At 44.0% G+C, this 16,586-nt stretch overlaps 1 long non-coding RNA gene and 1 pseudogene across 3 annotated transcripts in view; one reads left to right on the top strand and one right to left on the bottom strand.

The window, feature by feature from the left end:
- Positions 1-16,586, bottom strand: part of LOC141133467 (uncharacterized) — a 52,591-nt gene that overhangs the window by 15,902 nt on the left and 20,103 nt on the right. Inside the window, exon 3 of one of the 3 annotated variants that reach the window (XR_012243083.1) lies at positions 5,770-5,961. The exons of the other annotated variants lie outside the window; for them this stretch is intronic. This is a non-coding gene — a long non-coding RNA (uncharacterized lncRNA). The remainder of the gene's footprint in view (positions 1-5,769; positions 5,962-16,586) is intronic. 3 annotated transcript variants of the gene reach the window in all.
- The window catches only part of LOC141133466 (probable N-acetyltransferase 16), a 32,208-nt pseudogene continuing 29,574 nt past the window's right edge, over positions 13,953-16,586 (top strand).

Below are 16,586 nucleotides of genomic sequence, written 5' to 3'. Positions count from 1 at the left end.
GTGCATTAAAATTTAAAAAAGTGTGTTTTTTCCACAAAAAATGCGTTTGAAAAATCGCTGCGCAAATACTGTGTGAAAAAAAAAAAAAAAATGAAACACCCACCATTTTAATCTGTAGGGTATCTGCTTTAAAAAAAATATATAATGTTTGGGGGTTCAAAGTAATTTTCTTGCAAAAAAAAATATTTTTTTCATGTAAACAAAAAGTGTCAGAAAGGGCTTTGTCTTCAAGTGGTTAGAAGAGTGGGTGATGTGTGACATAAGCTTCTAAATGTTGTGCATAAAATGCCAGGACAGTTCAAACCCCCCCAAATGACCCTATTTTGGAAAGTAGACACCCCAAGCTATTTGCTGAGAGGCATGTCGAGTCCATGGAATATTTTATATTGTGACACAAGTTGCAGGAAAGAGACAAATTTTTTTTTTTTTTTTTTTTTGCACAAAGTTGTCACTAAATGATATATTGCTCAAACATGCCATGGGAATATGTGAAATTACACCCCAAAATACATTCTGCTGCTTCTCCTGAGTACGGGGATACCACATGTGTGAGACTTTTTGGGAGCCTAGCCGCGCACGGGACCCCGAAATCCAAGCACCGCCTTCAGGCTTTCTAAGGGCGTGAATTTTTGATTTCACTCTTCACTGCCTATCACAGTTTCGGAGGCCATGGAATGCCCAGGTGGCACAAACCCCCCCCCAAATGACCCCATTTTGGAAAGTAGACACCCCAAGCTATTTGCTGAGAGGTATAGTGAGTATTTTGCAGACCTCACTTTTTGTCACAAAGTTTTGAAAATTGAAAAAAAAAAAATTTTTTTCTGGTCTTTCTTCATTTTCAAAAACAAATGAGAGCTGCAAAATACTCACCATGCCTCTCAGCAAATAGCTTGGGGTGTCTACTTTCCAAAATGGGGTCATTTGGGGGGGTTTGTGTCACCTGGGCATTTTATGGCCTCCGAAACTGTGATAGGCAGCGAGGAGTGAAATAAAAAATTTATGCCCTTAGAAATCCTGAAAGCGGTGCTTGGTTTTCGGGGCCCCGTACGCGGCTAGGCTCCCAAAAAGTCCCACACATGTGGTATCCCCATACTCAGGAGAAGTAGCTAAATGTATTTTGGGGTGCAATTCCACATATGCCCATGGCCTGTGTGAGCAATATATCATTTAGTGACAACTTTTTGTAAATTTTTTTTTTTTTTTTGTCATTATTCAATCACTTGGGACAAAAAAAAATTAATATTCAATGGGCTCAACATGCCTCTCAGCAATTTCCTTGGGGTGTCTACTTTCCAAAATGGGGTCATTTGGGGGGGTTGTACTGCCCTGCCATTTTAGCACCTCAAGAAATGACATAGGCAGTCATAAACTAAAAGCTGTGTAAATTCCAGAAAATGTACCCTAGCTTGTAGACGCTATAACTTTTGCGCAAACCAATAAATATACGCTTATTGACATTTTTTTTACCAAAGACATGTGGCCGAATACATTTTGGCCTAAATGTATGACTAAAATTGAGTTTATTGGATTTTTTTTATAGCAAAAAGTAGAAAATATCATTTTTTTAAAAATTTTCGGTCTTTTTCCGTTTATAGCGCAAAAAATAAAAACGGCAGAGGTGATCAAATACCATCAAAAGAAAGCTCTATTTCTGAGAAGAAAAGGACGCAAATTTCGTTTGGGTACAGCATTGCATGACCGCGCAATTAGCAGTTAAAGCGACGCAGTGCCAAATTGTAAAAAGTGCTCTGGTCAGGAAGGGGGTAAAACCTTCCGGGGCTGAAGTGGGTAATGTGCTGCTGGGTGTTTCATGCAGCAAAAAGGTTCCTGCATCATTTTTGCTCTGCAGGGGCTGGTCAAATGCATGTTGCTTATCAAACATGCAGTTTCATTTTGCTTGCAGCAGCTGAGGGGGAAGGCTCCTTGGAGTTTAGGAACTTGCTTTAAATATGGGGTAGCCAGCAGTGGAGGTGCGTCCATAAGGGCGCACCGGCGCAGCCCCCTCTCTCCAGCCACCTCTATCTATGGCCACCGCTGCCACCCTCTATTCAGGTGCCCAGCCCCTTTTCAGGTGCCTGAATTACAGTGGCAGGTGGTGTTTTTGAAGCACCTGATTAGAGCCAAAGGCTCTAATAGGCGTCAAAAAAGGCGATTCAGCTGTGTTAGAAAAGCGAATGAATATTCGCTTTCCTAACACTAAACCGCCTCTCCGCCAGTCGGGTGCTCGGATCTGTTACCCGTCACTTGATTGGCTGAAATGACAGGCGCTGTGATTGGACACCTATCAGGTGTCCAATCATAGCAGAGGACAGGAAGAGAGGATGTGTGAAGACATTGAAGAGCTGTCCAATCGCCACCGAGACAGGGCAAGTAAAGGCGGGGGGGCACACTGGCTGCGTTCGATGGGGCACAGTGAGGCTGCGTTCAATGGGGCACAGTGAGGCTGCGTTCAATGGGGCACAGTGAGGCTGCGTTCAATGGGGCACAGTGAGGCTGCGTTCAATGGGGCACAGTGAGGCTGCGTTCAATGGGGCACAGTGAGGCTGCGTTCAATGGGGCACAGTGAGGCTGCGTTCAATGGGGCACAGTGAGGCTGCGTTCAATGGGGCACAGTGAGGCTGCGTTCAATGGGGTTTTTTTTGTTTCAGAATTTTTATTTGCACCCCCTAAAAAATTTTGAGCACCAGCCGCCACTGTTGGACACAGTGGGCTGCGTTTGATGGGCACAGTGAGACTGTATTTGATGTTTTTTTTTTTCAGAATTTTTCAGTTTGTTTGCGCCCCCCCAAAAGTTTTGAGCACCAGCCGCCTCTGGTAGCCAGCCTTATCACCTGCTCCCTCTATTACACCTTCCCCAATTATTCCCTGTAGCAATTCTGCCTTGGTGTTCATTAGAATTTTGCCTTGAGCTGTTTGCGTAGCCTCTTCAAATAATGGCTTCTCTGACATCCCTTTAGCTGTGCTCATTTAAACATCCCCATGGGTCCGCTCTGCTCTAAAACTTTCTGGAGACATGGCATCATCTGCACCCCCCCCCCCCCATAGTATGTGCTATCTACTTCTGTCTGCCCCAGGCTGTACTCACATGTGTTGCATGTGGGCTGCAAATTTAATCACCATGATGTCAAGTGAGCTTTGCACTTTTTGGTCAGAAATATCTTCAAACAAGCACACAGTTATACACAGCCTTCCCGCCTTCCCCCAGATGTGGCAACCCCCCCCCCCCCCCCCCCCCCCGCATTTGGTTGGCAGCAGAGCTAACAAACAGGGGGAATGTTCTAACCCAAACAGCAAAACCCATTGAAGTCTATGGGAGCCAAACAGGAAAAATCAAAGGCTTTGAAGGCTTATATGCAAGTAATTGTCCAGAAAAGTGGTATTGGGGGTCTGGGTACTGCCCTGGGGGCCATGTCTGAATTCAGACATTAAATAATAATTGTATTTTCATGAGCGGTGTTTATTAATGATGCTTACCTGCTTGCTGACCAGCCGCCGCAGTTGTACTGCTGCAGAATGGCACAGGCAGGCGAATCTCCGTTGTTACGTCGGTTAAGGCGGCCACTAGGGGTGCCCGCTGCTCGCCCCAGGAGCCGATGCGAGTGCCCGGTGGCTTAGATGGCGATCGCTCGTAACACGGCGAGAACCGGGATCTCTGTGTGTAAACACAGAGCTTGCGGTTCTCTGAGGGGGAGAAGTGACAGATCGTCCGTTCATACAAAGTATGAACAGCGATGTGTCATCTCCCCTACACAGTCCCCTCCCCCCTTCAGTTAGAATACACACTAGGCAACACAATTAACCGCCCCCTGGTGTTAACTCCTTCACTGCCAGTGATATTTTTACAGTAATTAATGCATTTTTATAGCACTGATCGCTGTATTAATGGCAATGGAAAAATGCGTCAAAATTGTCCGATGTGTCTGCCATAATGTCGCAGTCGCACACACACAAAAAAAAAAAAAGTCGCAGATCCCCGCCATTACTAGTAAAAAAAATAATAATTATAAAAATGCTATAACTATCCTTTATTTTGCAGACGCTAAAAGTTTTGCGCAAACCAATCCATATATGCTTATTGCGATATTTTTGTAAAAAAAAAAAAAAAAAAAAAAAAAAAAAAAAAAAAAAAAAAAAAATGTAGAAGAATACATATCGGCCTAAACTGAGAATAAATTAGCTTTTTAAAAAAAAAAAAAAAAAAAATATTTGGTGTGTTTTTTTCAAAATTGACGCACTTTTTATAGCGCAAAAAAATAAAAACCGAAGAGATGATCAAATACCACCAAAATAAAGCTCTATTTGTGGGGGGAAAAAAAAAAAAGTCAATTTTGTTTGGGTACAACGTCACACGACCGCGCAATTGTCAGTTAAAGAGGAAGTATACTCAGCACCTCAAATGCTCCTTTTTAACCACTTAAGGACTGGCCTTGTTTTGGAATTTAGGTGTTTACATGTTTAAAACAGTTTTTTTTGCTAGAAAATGATTTAGAACCCCCAAACATTATATATTGTTTTTTTTTTCTAACACCCTAGAGAATAAAATGGCGGTCATTGCAATACTTTTTTTTCACACCGTATTTGCGCAGCGGTCTTACAACGCGATTTTTCTAGAAAAAAAAAAAAAATCACTTTTTTGAATTAAAAAAAAAAAAAAAAAAAAATTAATAAGACAACAGTAAAGTTAGCCCATTTTTTTTTATATTGTGATAGATAATGTTAAGCCAAGTAAATTGATACCCAACATGTCACGCTTCAAAATTGCGCCCGCTCGTGGAATGGCGTCAAACTTTTAACCTCAAAAATCTCCATAGGCGATGTTTAAAAAAATTCTACAGGTTGCATGTTTTGCGTTACAGAGGAGGTCTAGGGCTAGAATTATTGCTCTCATTCTAACGATCGCAGCGATACCTCACATGTGTGGTTTGACCACCGTTTTCATATGCAAGCGCTACTCACGTATGCGTTCACTTCTGCGTGAAAGCTCGTCAGGACGGGGGTTTTAAAAAAAAAAAATATTTGGGTCACTTTTATTCCCATTACAAGGAATGTAAATAAATAAATATGAGATCTGGGGTCAAAAAGTCCTCAGATCTCATATTTGGACTTAAATGCAATTAAAAAAAAAAGTGTCATTTGAAAAACTGACATTGAAAAAAAATGTGGCTTTAAGAGGTATGGGCAAAAGTGACGTTTTGACGTTGCTTCCGCCCAGCAGTGTCATGGAGATGAGTGGGCGCCATCTTCCCCTCACTCGTCTCCAGGCACAGCTAGGGAACGGACGCGATCGCCTCTGCCGCTGTCGACAGCTCCTGTGAGTGGCAGAGGGCACCGGATCGCGGCGGGAGGGGGCCCTCTCCCGCCACCGATAAAAGTGATTTTGCGGCGAATCCGCCGGAGAGACCACTTTTATCTTGTAGCCGGCCGAAAACGGGGATACCGGGGTTATGGCAGCTAGCTATGTGTTGCCATAATGATATCCATAGGGTTGCCACCTCATCCCTTTAAAACCGAACACATATTAATTACACAGGTTCTGTGGCTAATTAAAGTGGTAATTAGACTCACTTGGTGCCTTATCTGCATTAAATCAGCCTCAGAATCCATGTAATTCATATGTGTTCGGATTTAAAGGGATGAGGTGGCAACTCTAGATATCCGTCCTCAAAAAAGGGACGTACATCGGCGGTCGGCAAGTGGTTAATAAATCCTGTCTACTACACCTTCCCATAACATTCTGCATTACTCTTTGCCCCTTCAGATGTTTCTTACTGTTTTCCCAGGTGGTTGTAAAATCTTGCTTCCTTGTAGCAGCCAGCGCCATCTCAGCTACTGTCTTCCGAGGCCGCAGTGTAGATTACTTCCGCCCTTCCTGTTCCTTCTGCGCTGCTGTTATCTCGCACATGCTCAGTTATGTTGCAGCCAAGCCTCGTTTTCACTCGAGATTGCTATAGCAACCATCTCCTGCTTATTGAGGCACAGACAAGTGGGTAAATATTTCAGCACTTTTTAACTGTGTAGGGCTTTTTTAACCCTGTAAAATGCAATTGATTATATAATTCAGCTGATCTTCTTGCTCTGGGATGCTTTGTAATGTGCTGATGTTTACACCCTTGTGACGTTGCAAGTCACATGGGGTGTTTCAGGGACTGAATGACACTGTAATCTGGTGAGATCTCTGAACAGTGCCGCAGAGAGAAGATGCACATTTATGAATGGACTGACGGCACAACGAGCGTGCCGTTAATGAGGGGGGGAATCTGCGCATGCCGCAGTGATGTCATGAAAATGAACCTGACAGATTACAAGCAAACTGAGCAGGTTAGGATCAATCCATAAAGAGCAATGTGTACAGTGCTTATTGATGATTACATCTGGGAAAACTTATCAAGGAGGGTTTACAACCACTTTAAAATGATGGAGTGCCGAATCGCAAAAAGTGCTCTGGTCAGCAAAGGGGGTAAAATCTTCCGCGGGCTGAAGAGGTTGAAGTGCACCAATGAAGGCAAACTTCTTTGAAATATCATGCATGGGGGTTCCCTTAATGCACACTTACCAATTGTCCCGAATTTCCTGGGACATTCCTGGGATTTAGACCCTTTTCCCGGATTTCGCCATTCCCGGGAAATTCTTATTTTCTCGATTTTTTTTTTTTTTTTTTTTAAATTTTTTTTTAATTTTATTGTTTTTTTTTTCCGCCGCCGCTAGAGGTCCGTGGCCAACGGAGACAATGTATCCACCGGCCGGAATTTTCCCAAAGACCACAACAAACAATTACTGTTTAGTAATGGCCGCCAATAGAATTTGAGCTGTGGCACCGCCCACCTCCTGCCCCGCTGCCGTCTGTCTGTAACCTGATGTGGGAAGGGGCGGGGGTGGGCGGCGCCGCAGCTCAACTGCTATTGGCAGCCACCCGGCTATTTTGTCCCATTCTGTTTAGTAATTTTGTCCCATTAGTGTTTAGAAAGGGGTGGCTCCATTTCAGGATGCCTGGTGTAAGAGAGGACTCTGCTGGCAATGTCTGATGTAAGGGGTACTCCGCTGGCAATGTCTGATGTAAGGGAGGAATCCGCTGGCAATGTCTGATGTAAGGGAGGACTCCGCTGGCAATGTCTGATGTAAGGGAGGACTCCGCTGGCAATGTCTGATGTAAGGGGGGACTCCGCTGGCAATGCCTGATGTAAGTGGGGACTCCGCTGGCAATGTCTGATGTAAGGGAGGAATCCGCTGGCAATGTCTGATGTAAGGGAGGACTCCGCTGGCAATGTCTGATGTAAGGGGGGACTCCGCTGGCAATGCCTGATGTAAGTGGGGACTCCGCTGGCAATGCCTGATGTAAGGAGGGACTCCACTGGCAATGTCTCATGTAAGGGGGGACAGCGCTGGCAAAGTCTGATGTAAGGGAGGACTCCGCTGGCAATGCCTGATGTAAAGGAGGACTCCACTGGCAATGCCTGATGTAAGGGGGGACTCCGCCGGCAATGTCTGATGTAAGGGAGGAATCCGCTGGCAATGTCTGATGTAAGGGAGGAATCCGCTGGCAATGTCTGATGTAAGGGAGGACTCTGCTGGCAATGTCTGATGTAAGGGGGGACTCCGCTGGCAATGCCTGATGTAAGGAGGGACTCCACTGGCAATGTCTCATGTAAGGGGGGACAGCGCTGGCAATGTCTGATGTAAGGGAGGACTCCGCTGGCAATGCCTGATGTAAAGGAGGACTCCACTGGCAATGCCTGATGTAAGGGGGGACTCCGCTGGCAATGCCTGATGTAAGGGGGGACTCCGCTGGCAATGCCTGATGTAAGGGGGGACTCCGCTGGCAATGCCTGATGTAAGGGGGGACTCCGCTGGCAATGCCTGATGCAAGGGGGGGACTCCGCTGGCAATGCCTGATGTAAGGGGGGAATCCGCTGGCAATGCCTGATGTAAGGGGGGAATCCGCTGGCAATGCCTGATGTAAGGGGGGACTCCGCTGGCAATGCCTGATGTAAGAGGGGACTCCGCTGGCAATGCCTGATGTAAGGGGGAATCCGCTGGCAATGCCTGATGTAAGGGAGGAGTCAGCTGGCAATGCCTGATGTAAGGGAGGAGTCAGCTGGCAAAGCCTGATGTGAGGGGGGACTCCGCTGGAAATGCCGGATGTAAGGAGGGGCTCCGCTGGGAATGCCTGATGTAAGGAAGGACTCTGCTGGGGACTCCTGATGGCATTTGGTGGCAGGCGACGTGGCAGGACACGCTGAGGGCTTCCACTGATTCTGCATTATGGTGAGTTGAATAATTTCATTCTATGTTACAATGTAATAATAGAAATAATGCACTTCAATCATCCTGACACTATAACAATCATGGTGCCGGGATGATTGGAGCGCTAACACCAGGTATTTGGAGTATCTTCATCTGCTGATTGTTAAACTTTCTAGAATACACATTTCTATTGTGGTGTAGGATCTGGGCCTGCTATCCCTCCATCCCTCTTTCTTTCTCTTTCTCTCTCTCTTTCTTTCTTTCTTTCTTTCTTTCTTTCTTTCTTTCTTTCTTTCTTTCTTTCTTTCTTTCTTTCTTTCTTTCTTTCTTTCTTTCTCTCCCTCTTTCTTTCTCTCCCGCTTTCTTTCTTTTTCTCCCTCCATTCCTCATTCATCTCATACCACACCCTTTCTGAGCCATGCCCATTTAAGACACGCCCACTATTCCATGCAAACCACACCCATTTTCCGCCACCACATTGTCTGTTATGTTATGCCCCGCCTACAAACGAATGCCACGCCCCCTAATTATAGCAATGCTCCGCCTACATGCAAAAAAGTGTCCCAAATTTTTTTTTTTGGTTTTCCTCCTCCTAATTTCTCCATTCCCTTTTATTGGTGGTTCCCTTTAGTTTGAAATGTGACTATCCCCTCCTCCCCCCCTTGGTGGCAAGTTGCATTTGCAGAAATCCATTGTTGCCCTCTTTGTTGTTTTTTCATTGCAGAATCTCGTTTGTCTGGGGTGGCACACCAGATTGTGGCCTTTCCCTTGCTTGGCAGCTCCATTTTGTGCCCAAAGTGAGTATTTCTTGATTCTTTCTCCAAGCTGGCTCTTTTCAGATACCCTTGTTTTGCCTCTTGGTTTAAAACACCCCTACATGACTTGCCTGCTGCTGTGTTCTTCTTACCTGCCTGCCGCTGATTACCACTATCCAGACCTCCTGCCTCCTTTTCTAGTTTTGCCATGGCCCCCACCAGAAGGCCTGGGGGTTCAAGGTTGTCTGGCCGTGGTGCAGTTAGGACTCCAGCTGTAGGCGGGAGGGGTGAATCTTCCTCCCGAGGGCGGCAGGTGGCTGGGGCGTGGACACTCCCAGCCTCATGGATGTCCCCAAGCTCGGATTCACCAGCTTCACCAAGGGAGGGTTCACCCAGGCAGGCTGGGAGGCCACAAGTCCATTTACTGTCGTTCTCCAGTGAGGAAAACCAGGTCCTGGTCTCCAAATATTTGGAGTACTACTCCAGAATCTGGGGCCTGGGCACTTTCGGCTAAGGGGCTCCTCAAACAGACCTCCCGTGGGAGGAAATCGCTGTGGCAGTAAATGCAGTGGGAGGTCATGCTCGCCATACTGCTGAGAAAGTACAAAAGCATGTGACTGACCTGGTGGGGTGGACCAAGAGGTTGCTGGGAAGTTGGGCTTGCGATGGGTATGTGACCAGGCAGGGTGTGGCTCCATCTCACCTGAGCCAACTGAAAGATTATCACTGGGCACTGCTGGATATCATCAGTCTGGGTGCTGTTTTTGGTGTGGATTATCGGGGTGACACTGATAATAATGTCCAGCATGGTACGTAAAAATCACATATACCATTTTACGTGGGAGGGAGGTTGCTGGTTACTGTTTTTTTTTTTTTTTTTGAAAAATCTTTTTTTATTGAGTTTTCATTCAAAACAGAACTAGCCCACGCAGGGGCCAAACATTGTTTGCCCACGCAGGGGCAAGTCTCATTTCATAGTAACATGCCTTAACATTGATATTATGTTCAACTTAACACAAACAACTAAAACTACTACCCCAAGGTGGGGAGAGGCTCCAGCTCAGGGGAGATCTGTGCTCAAACTGGTGTTAGCAGGATACTTAAATGAAAGATTATCTGGGTTCATTCACTGGAAATATAGTTTTAAGCTAACTAGGTCTTTCTTACTTGCTGTGGTGTCATCATCTAACCAACATGTCCACACTTTATCAAACTTTTGTGGGCAACCCCTGTTCGAATGGGTGGCCCTGTATAATGGTAAGCTGGCATTTATCAGGCTTTTCCAAAATCTAGCAGGGGGGGGGATGATTGTTTCCAGGTCATTGTGATGGCTTTACGAGTGTAATACAATAGTAAGGATATAAGTATTTTTCATGCTCCAATCATTGGCATTTGTTCAACCAACCCCAGCAGACAGTATTTAGGATCATAAGGAACGTGGGTCTTTGTGACTTTTACGATCACCTGAATAACCTCCTGCCAGTAATGCTGGATTGCTGGGCAGCTCAAAAAATGTGAAAAAACTATCCGGGCTGGTGTGAGCAACACAACGGAGAGTATGCCGCCGACATCCTATGGAGCCTGTGGGGTGTGTAGTGAGCTCTGTGCAGAATTTTGTACTGGACCAGTTTATCTCTTTCTGAAACTAGATAGGAGAAGGGAAAGTCCCAAATCTCTCTCCAGTCATCATCATCACGTTTCTGACATGTCCTCCACCCATTTCCTGCGGAGGGAGGACAATTCGGGACTGGCTGCTTGTTCCTGTTTAATGCTTTATGCAAAGTATGTCTTGATAAGAAAATTTTAGGAAATTCACCAAACTTTACGTACTTGAATTGTAGCCCCTTCATCAAGTCCTGGGTTATCTACCCCTGCCAGCCCCTGTGGCCAACAGCAACATGCTGAAGAGGCCCACACACATGCTGATGTGGAATCTCGAGCCCCTCCTGGTAAGTAATCAAATGAGCTATGCTTTGTTTCTTTGGCAAAAATACAATAGTAAGAGGAAACTAAAAATATATCTTCACAGCAACACACCAGCAGGAGGAAGAGGCAGCGGCACCAAGCACAATCCCATTGCAGAGAAGACAGGAGGAAGATCTAGGTAGGATGTTTTAAAGCTGGCAACAGTTGGGAAAAACGTCTCTCTATGGGAAAAGGACAGGAACAGAAAACAGTGTAGTCATAATTAACCACCTCAATACAGGGCACTTACACCCCCTTCCTGCCCAAGCCATTTTTCAGTTTTCAGCGCTGTCGCACTTTGAATGACAATTGCGCGGTCATGTTACACTGCACCTTAATTAATTTTTTATAATTTTTTCCCCACAAATAGAGCTTTCTTTTGGTGGTATTTGATCACCTCTGCGGTTTTTATTTATTGCGCTATAAACAAAAGAAGAGGGACAATTTTGAAAAAACACAATATTTTTTACTTTTTGCTATAATAAATATCCAATTTTTTTTTTTTTTTTTTTAACAAATTTTTTCCTCAGTTTAGCCCGATATGTATTCTTCTACATATTTTTGGTAAAAAAAAAATTGCAATAAGCGTATATTGATTGGTTTGCGCAAAAGTTATAGCGTCTACAAAATAGGGGATAGATTTATAGCATTTTTATTATTTATTTATTTTTTACTAGTAATGGCGGCGATCTGCGATTTTTATTGTGACTGCGATATTGCGGCGGACACATCGGACACTTTTGACACATTTTTGGGACCATTCACATTTATACAGCGATCAATGTTATAAAATTGCATTGATTGCTGTGTAAATGTGACTGGCAGGGAAGGGGTTAACACTAGGGGGCGCTCGAGGGGTTAATGTATGACCTAAGGAGGTGATTCTAACTGTGGGGGGAGGGGACTGACTGGGGGAGGTGACCGATCGCTGTCCCTATGTACAAGGGACACGCCATCGGTCTCCTCTCCTCTCTGACAGGACGTGGATCTGTGTTTACATGCACAGATCCACGGTCCTGCTCTGTTACCCGGCAATCGCGGGTGCCCGGCGGACATCGCGGCAGCCGGGCATGCGCACCGGGTCCCGAGCGACGCAGCGGGACCTAGTGGCTCGGGAGGGCGAGGACGTCATATGACGTCCTCCCAGAACAACAGAAGCCTCGTCCAGCCGTCATATGACAGTGGGCGGTGGCTTAGTGGTTAAAATAAGAAGACCATAGTGGTTTGTGGCCAACAAATGCCCAATCATGCACAAATACATCAAACACATAATGTCAACTGGCAATGCCCCATATGCTTGTAGATTTTCACGAATTGGGGGGGGGGGGGATTTAGGTGGGTGTTCATGCTTTAGATCCAGAATAGACTATATGGCTTATACAATAGGGTGTCCTGCTAGTAAGACCTCCATTGCAAAGCACACACTCACACATATATTGAGGGCAAAGGCCTCTTTACCACTACACTGGTATGTTTGTGATGGTTTGCCAGTGGCACAAGTTGCATTTGAAACCTCTGCCAAGCTAGGTCAAATTCCACTATTTTGCCACATGTTTGAAGTATCCAAACTGGGCAAAATGCTTGTTGGTAATGAAAGAATAGTTAAAGAGGATGATTACTTTAATTTTTTTCTTGTAAATGCAGCCCCTTAGTTTAATATCATGCCTGCAGCTGGAGTTGGGGATGATCCTGCATCCAATGTGGGGGTATGTGCGGAGTGCGGGGAGGACTTCTGCCTCCTAGGGACATCGCTACTCAGCCTACACTTACAGATTTTTCTGATGCCCCCTTTCTTGCCTTAATACAGCTTTTCCACTGGCTCAATTACTCGGTGCTATCCTAAACTGCAAGTTTTTAATGTGATTTAACGAAGCATTATAAAACTACCTCACCATCTAACTTAATATGAACCCCTCTTACTTTCTGAAGGACTAGACTATATACCGAAACGCGTTGAGTGTGAGGAGGTTTTTTCATGCACATATTTTGTATGGTGATAGAAACGTATTGTTCAGATAAATCAATGTTTCGTTATAACCTTTTAATGTTGTTTTTTCATAAATAAAATTAATTTACTATTACATGATCTTGTATACTCTGCTACACTTTTTATATACAATATAATTGAGTGCCTTAAAAGTCCATTTAGGGGAACCCCTCTTGCTTTTGTTTCTACAATAAATTACCAATTTTTATATTCAATTGTTTAATTTTTGGGTACTGAGATGTCCATACATTTTTTTTTTTTTTGTCATAGGGCAATAATTGGAGTAGCCAAATATCCCCCTGACATATCCCCCTATACCTCATCACTGTTAATATAAGGATTATGGTACCCACCCCTACCTCCCTATACCGATTGAGGCACTTTTTTCCTTTGGTTGTAACATGCCAAATGTGGAAAATGTAAAAGAGTGAATACTTTTTCAAGGCACTGTAGGTAACTTTGAAAGGACTGTTTGTTTGGATGGCACTGCCAAGGGAGCATTATGCACCTAATTTGCCAAGACCTTTTGGAGCATAACTGTGATTATATGCCCTGCTTGGTGTTCCTCTAATTCTATGATCCTATTGCTGTGTGAACCTCCTGATCCTATCCTGCCACCTATACCTGCTTCAAGTAAACCTCGCCCCCATTCTGACCCTGTTCCTGACCTGTTTGACACACTGCTTCTTGTACCCCCTGCCTGTCTCTTTTTCTTCTCATCCCGTTTGTATATAAGATCGTCTATACTTTGGCATGTGTTCACTGGTGTTATATGGGTTGCTGTTTTTTTTACACACTGCTGTGTGTTCAATAAACATCATGGCTTTTTGCATTGTTTCAAGTTCGGTCCCCTCTGTGCAGACATACAGTGTATCAAAGATCTGGTCACACCTGCTTTACAGGATGCCAACATGGGGCATCCTAATAGGGAGTGATGTATCTGTTAAACGTTGCACATTCATATATGGTTCTCTCTCTTGAACAGCTGCCACACATCTCTCAACATGTCGGAATCACCCATGATACTCTTAGATTTTGTACCGGCCACTGCTGAAGACTATGAAGAGCTGATGTCTATCTCAGGTGGTATACACAAAGGAATGGACTATCTGCCTTACAGTTAACATGCATGGCTGAAGGATCATCAAAGACACATGTATGTGGCCAAGATTGAGGGGCAAACCGTGAGTATTTAAGACAATCTCAGAATGAAATGCTTTTTGTTGTCCTACAATATGCAATAAAATGCCAACTTTGATCTTTTGCTTTTGCCATTTCCATTGAAGATTTAAATCTGGATGATGACCAATGGACATAACTGAACATCTGAGTGATGATTACAGGACATGGCTTAATGTTCCTAATCCTGACAATGAACTATTTTTCCTTTTCCTTTTGGCCATTTTCTGTTAATATGTGGCCATTAAAAATTCAATTGAAAGCATTTTGTTATATCTGTTTGATAAGAACAAAGAGAGACCCATTCAGCCATCCAGAAATGGAGCTTTGAGCTGATAAATATAAGGATACTGCGCTATAAATAGAAACAAAAGGAGCTGCGACTAAAAAGTGTTATACTACACCACACAAATATAAAAAGAGCAAAAAGTCGCGCTAATCAATGAATAATGCGTATTGATGAGCATAAACTTAAGATATGAGTGACAAACAACCTATAACATAAATTGATAATACAAATAAATATCCAAAAAATGAAACTAAGGTGCATCTAACGGCACATATCAAAATTGTGCACCAAATGTGCGGGTGCAAATACTAAATGAATATAAAAATTGTGACATAACAAAAAATCAAGATAGCAAAAGTCCATAAATGAATTGTGAAAACAAAAATCAATCCGTAAGTGAAAAAATAAGATCCATATTGAAAAATCAACCATCAGAAAATCCAATAGTGAAGGTGAGTCCACAGTGATGTATAGTGAGGGTCCACACTGAAGTGATAGGTGCAATATATGTATCTCCTCCACCACTGAAAAGTACTGCCGCTTACCAGAAAACGATGGTCCCTTATTACAGGGGACCACACTGGGCAGATGGCTGTAAACCCAACCCGGGATCTCCCTGGCAAGCACTGGACTCCAAAGCATCAGCAGAAGTAGTCAGCAGAAGGATCGATATTGTGGCAGTATTTATACCAAAAAAACTCCACATAGTGTAAATCCTTATACATTTATTCAAGGTAAAAAGACACGTGGTAACTTACAGAGAGATGGATAAAAATGCGCATAAGGGAGGAGGAGCTACGTTCTGACGTCACCGTTGTAGTCCCGGAAGTATACGGGCTTTGTGGAAGCTGGCCGTCTCGTTATCTTTTACTTATGCGCATTTTGATCCATCTCTCTGTAAGAGATACATATATTGCACCTATCGCTTCAGTGTGGACCCTCACTATATATCACTGTGGACTCACCTTCACTATTGGATTTTCTGATGGTTTATTTTTCAATATGGATTTTATTTTTTCACTTACGGATTGATTTTTGTTTTCACAATTCATTTATGGACTTTTGCTATCTTGATTTTTTGTTATGTCACAATTTTTATATTCATTTAGTATTAGCTTTGACCTGATAACTTCCCATAATCTTTGGTTGTGTTGACTCTTATCTGTGAGCATTGTTCCCATTTCTATACACTACAAAAAGCTAGCTCCCTTTGTTAGAGATCTGGAGTGAGAAGGTCTTCACAATGCTACTACTCATTAGATACCTGTACAGTGAGTGAGCGCTGTAACTCTAGGGCAGGGGCGCCCAACTGCTGGCCCACGGGCCACATGTGGCCTGCAGCACCCATTGAAGTGGCCTGCCACATCCTGCTCTGGGATGGCGGGGTTGGCAAGCCCAGATCGTGGGTTCCTGACCCGCCATCCCTGAGCATCCGTATGAAGAAAGGAGACTACACTAGAGGAAGCAGAGCTGATGCTTCCTGTATAGCGCCAGCTCCTGTCACAGGCGGAGTGTCCGTGTCTGCTCTGCACATGTAGAGTGGACACAGACCTGTCATCTGCCTGCTACGCTTATTGTGGCCAGCGACCGGTTACCAAGTTGCTAATGTGGCCCTGGCTCTTCAAAAGGTTGGGCACCCCTGCTCTAGGGCATAAAGTGTATTACTGGAAGAATCACCAGTTGAAAATAAAGGAACAAATATCTAAAAAAAGAACACTAATGCAGCTACCACATGTAAGGACTAATATGCTGCATGGTTCCTATAACAGCAAGGCTTTCTCAAGCCTATACGCTATAACATTAGAACACAGTTGTTTGCCGTGGGCCATTTTAGACTGTCTCATGCACTTCTTCACAGTAATGGTGATAAATGAAATCTTTTGGGTTGTTGAAGGTGCAGTATAAATCATTTCTTATTTGGCAGTCCTCACACATCCAAATAAGAACTCCAGCACACTGTCATCAGAGGTTTATCAGAAGAAATGTAGAAGTGTGATGGCAGAAAAAGACCAAGTGGTTGAGTTTGCCCTCTTTTAGAATTTTTTTGGGCTAATTTTCTTTCTTTTTTTTTTTTTTGGACATATAGATCCATGTTTATTCCAAGTATGTTTAAATTCACTTACAGTTGATTTAGTACCTCTTCTTGAAGTCTGCACCAGGTCATCAACTA

Source organism: Aquarana catesbeiana, linkage group LG03 (genome assembly GCF_042186555.1).
Source record: "Aquarana catesbeiana isolate 2022-GZ linkage group LG03, ASM4218655v1, whole genome shotgun sequence".
NCBI classification, from domain to species: domain Eukaryota; kingdom Metazoa; phylum Chordata; class Amphibia; order Anura; family Ranidae; genus Aquarana; species Aquarana catesbeiana.
The sequence above is the reverse complement of the archived record's forward strand: the minus strand, read 5'-3'. Positions and strand labels throughout refer to the sequence as shown.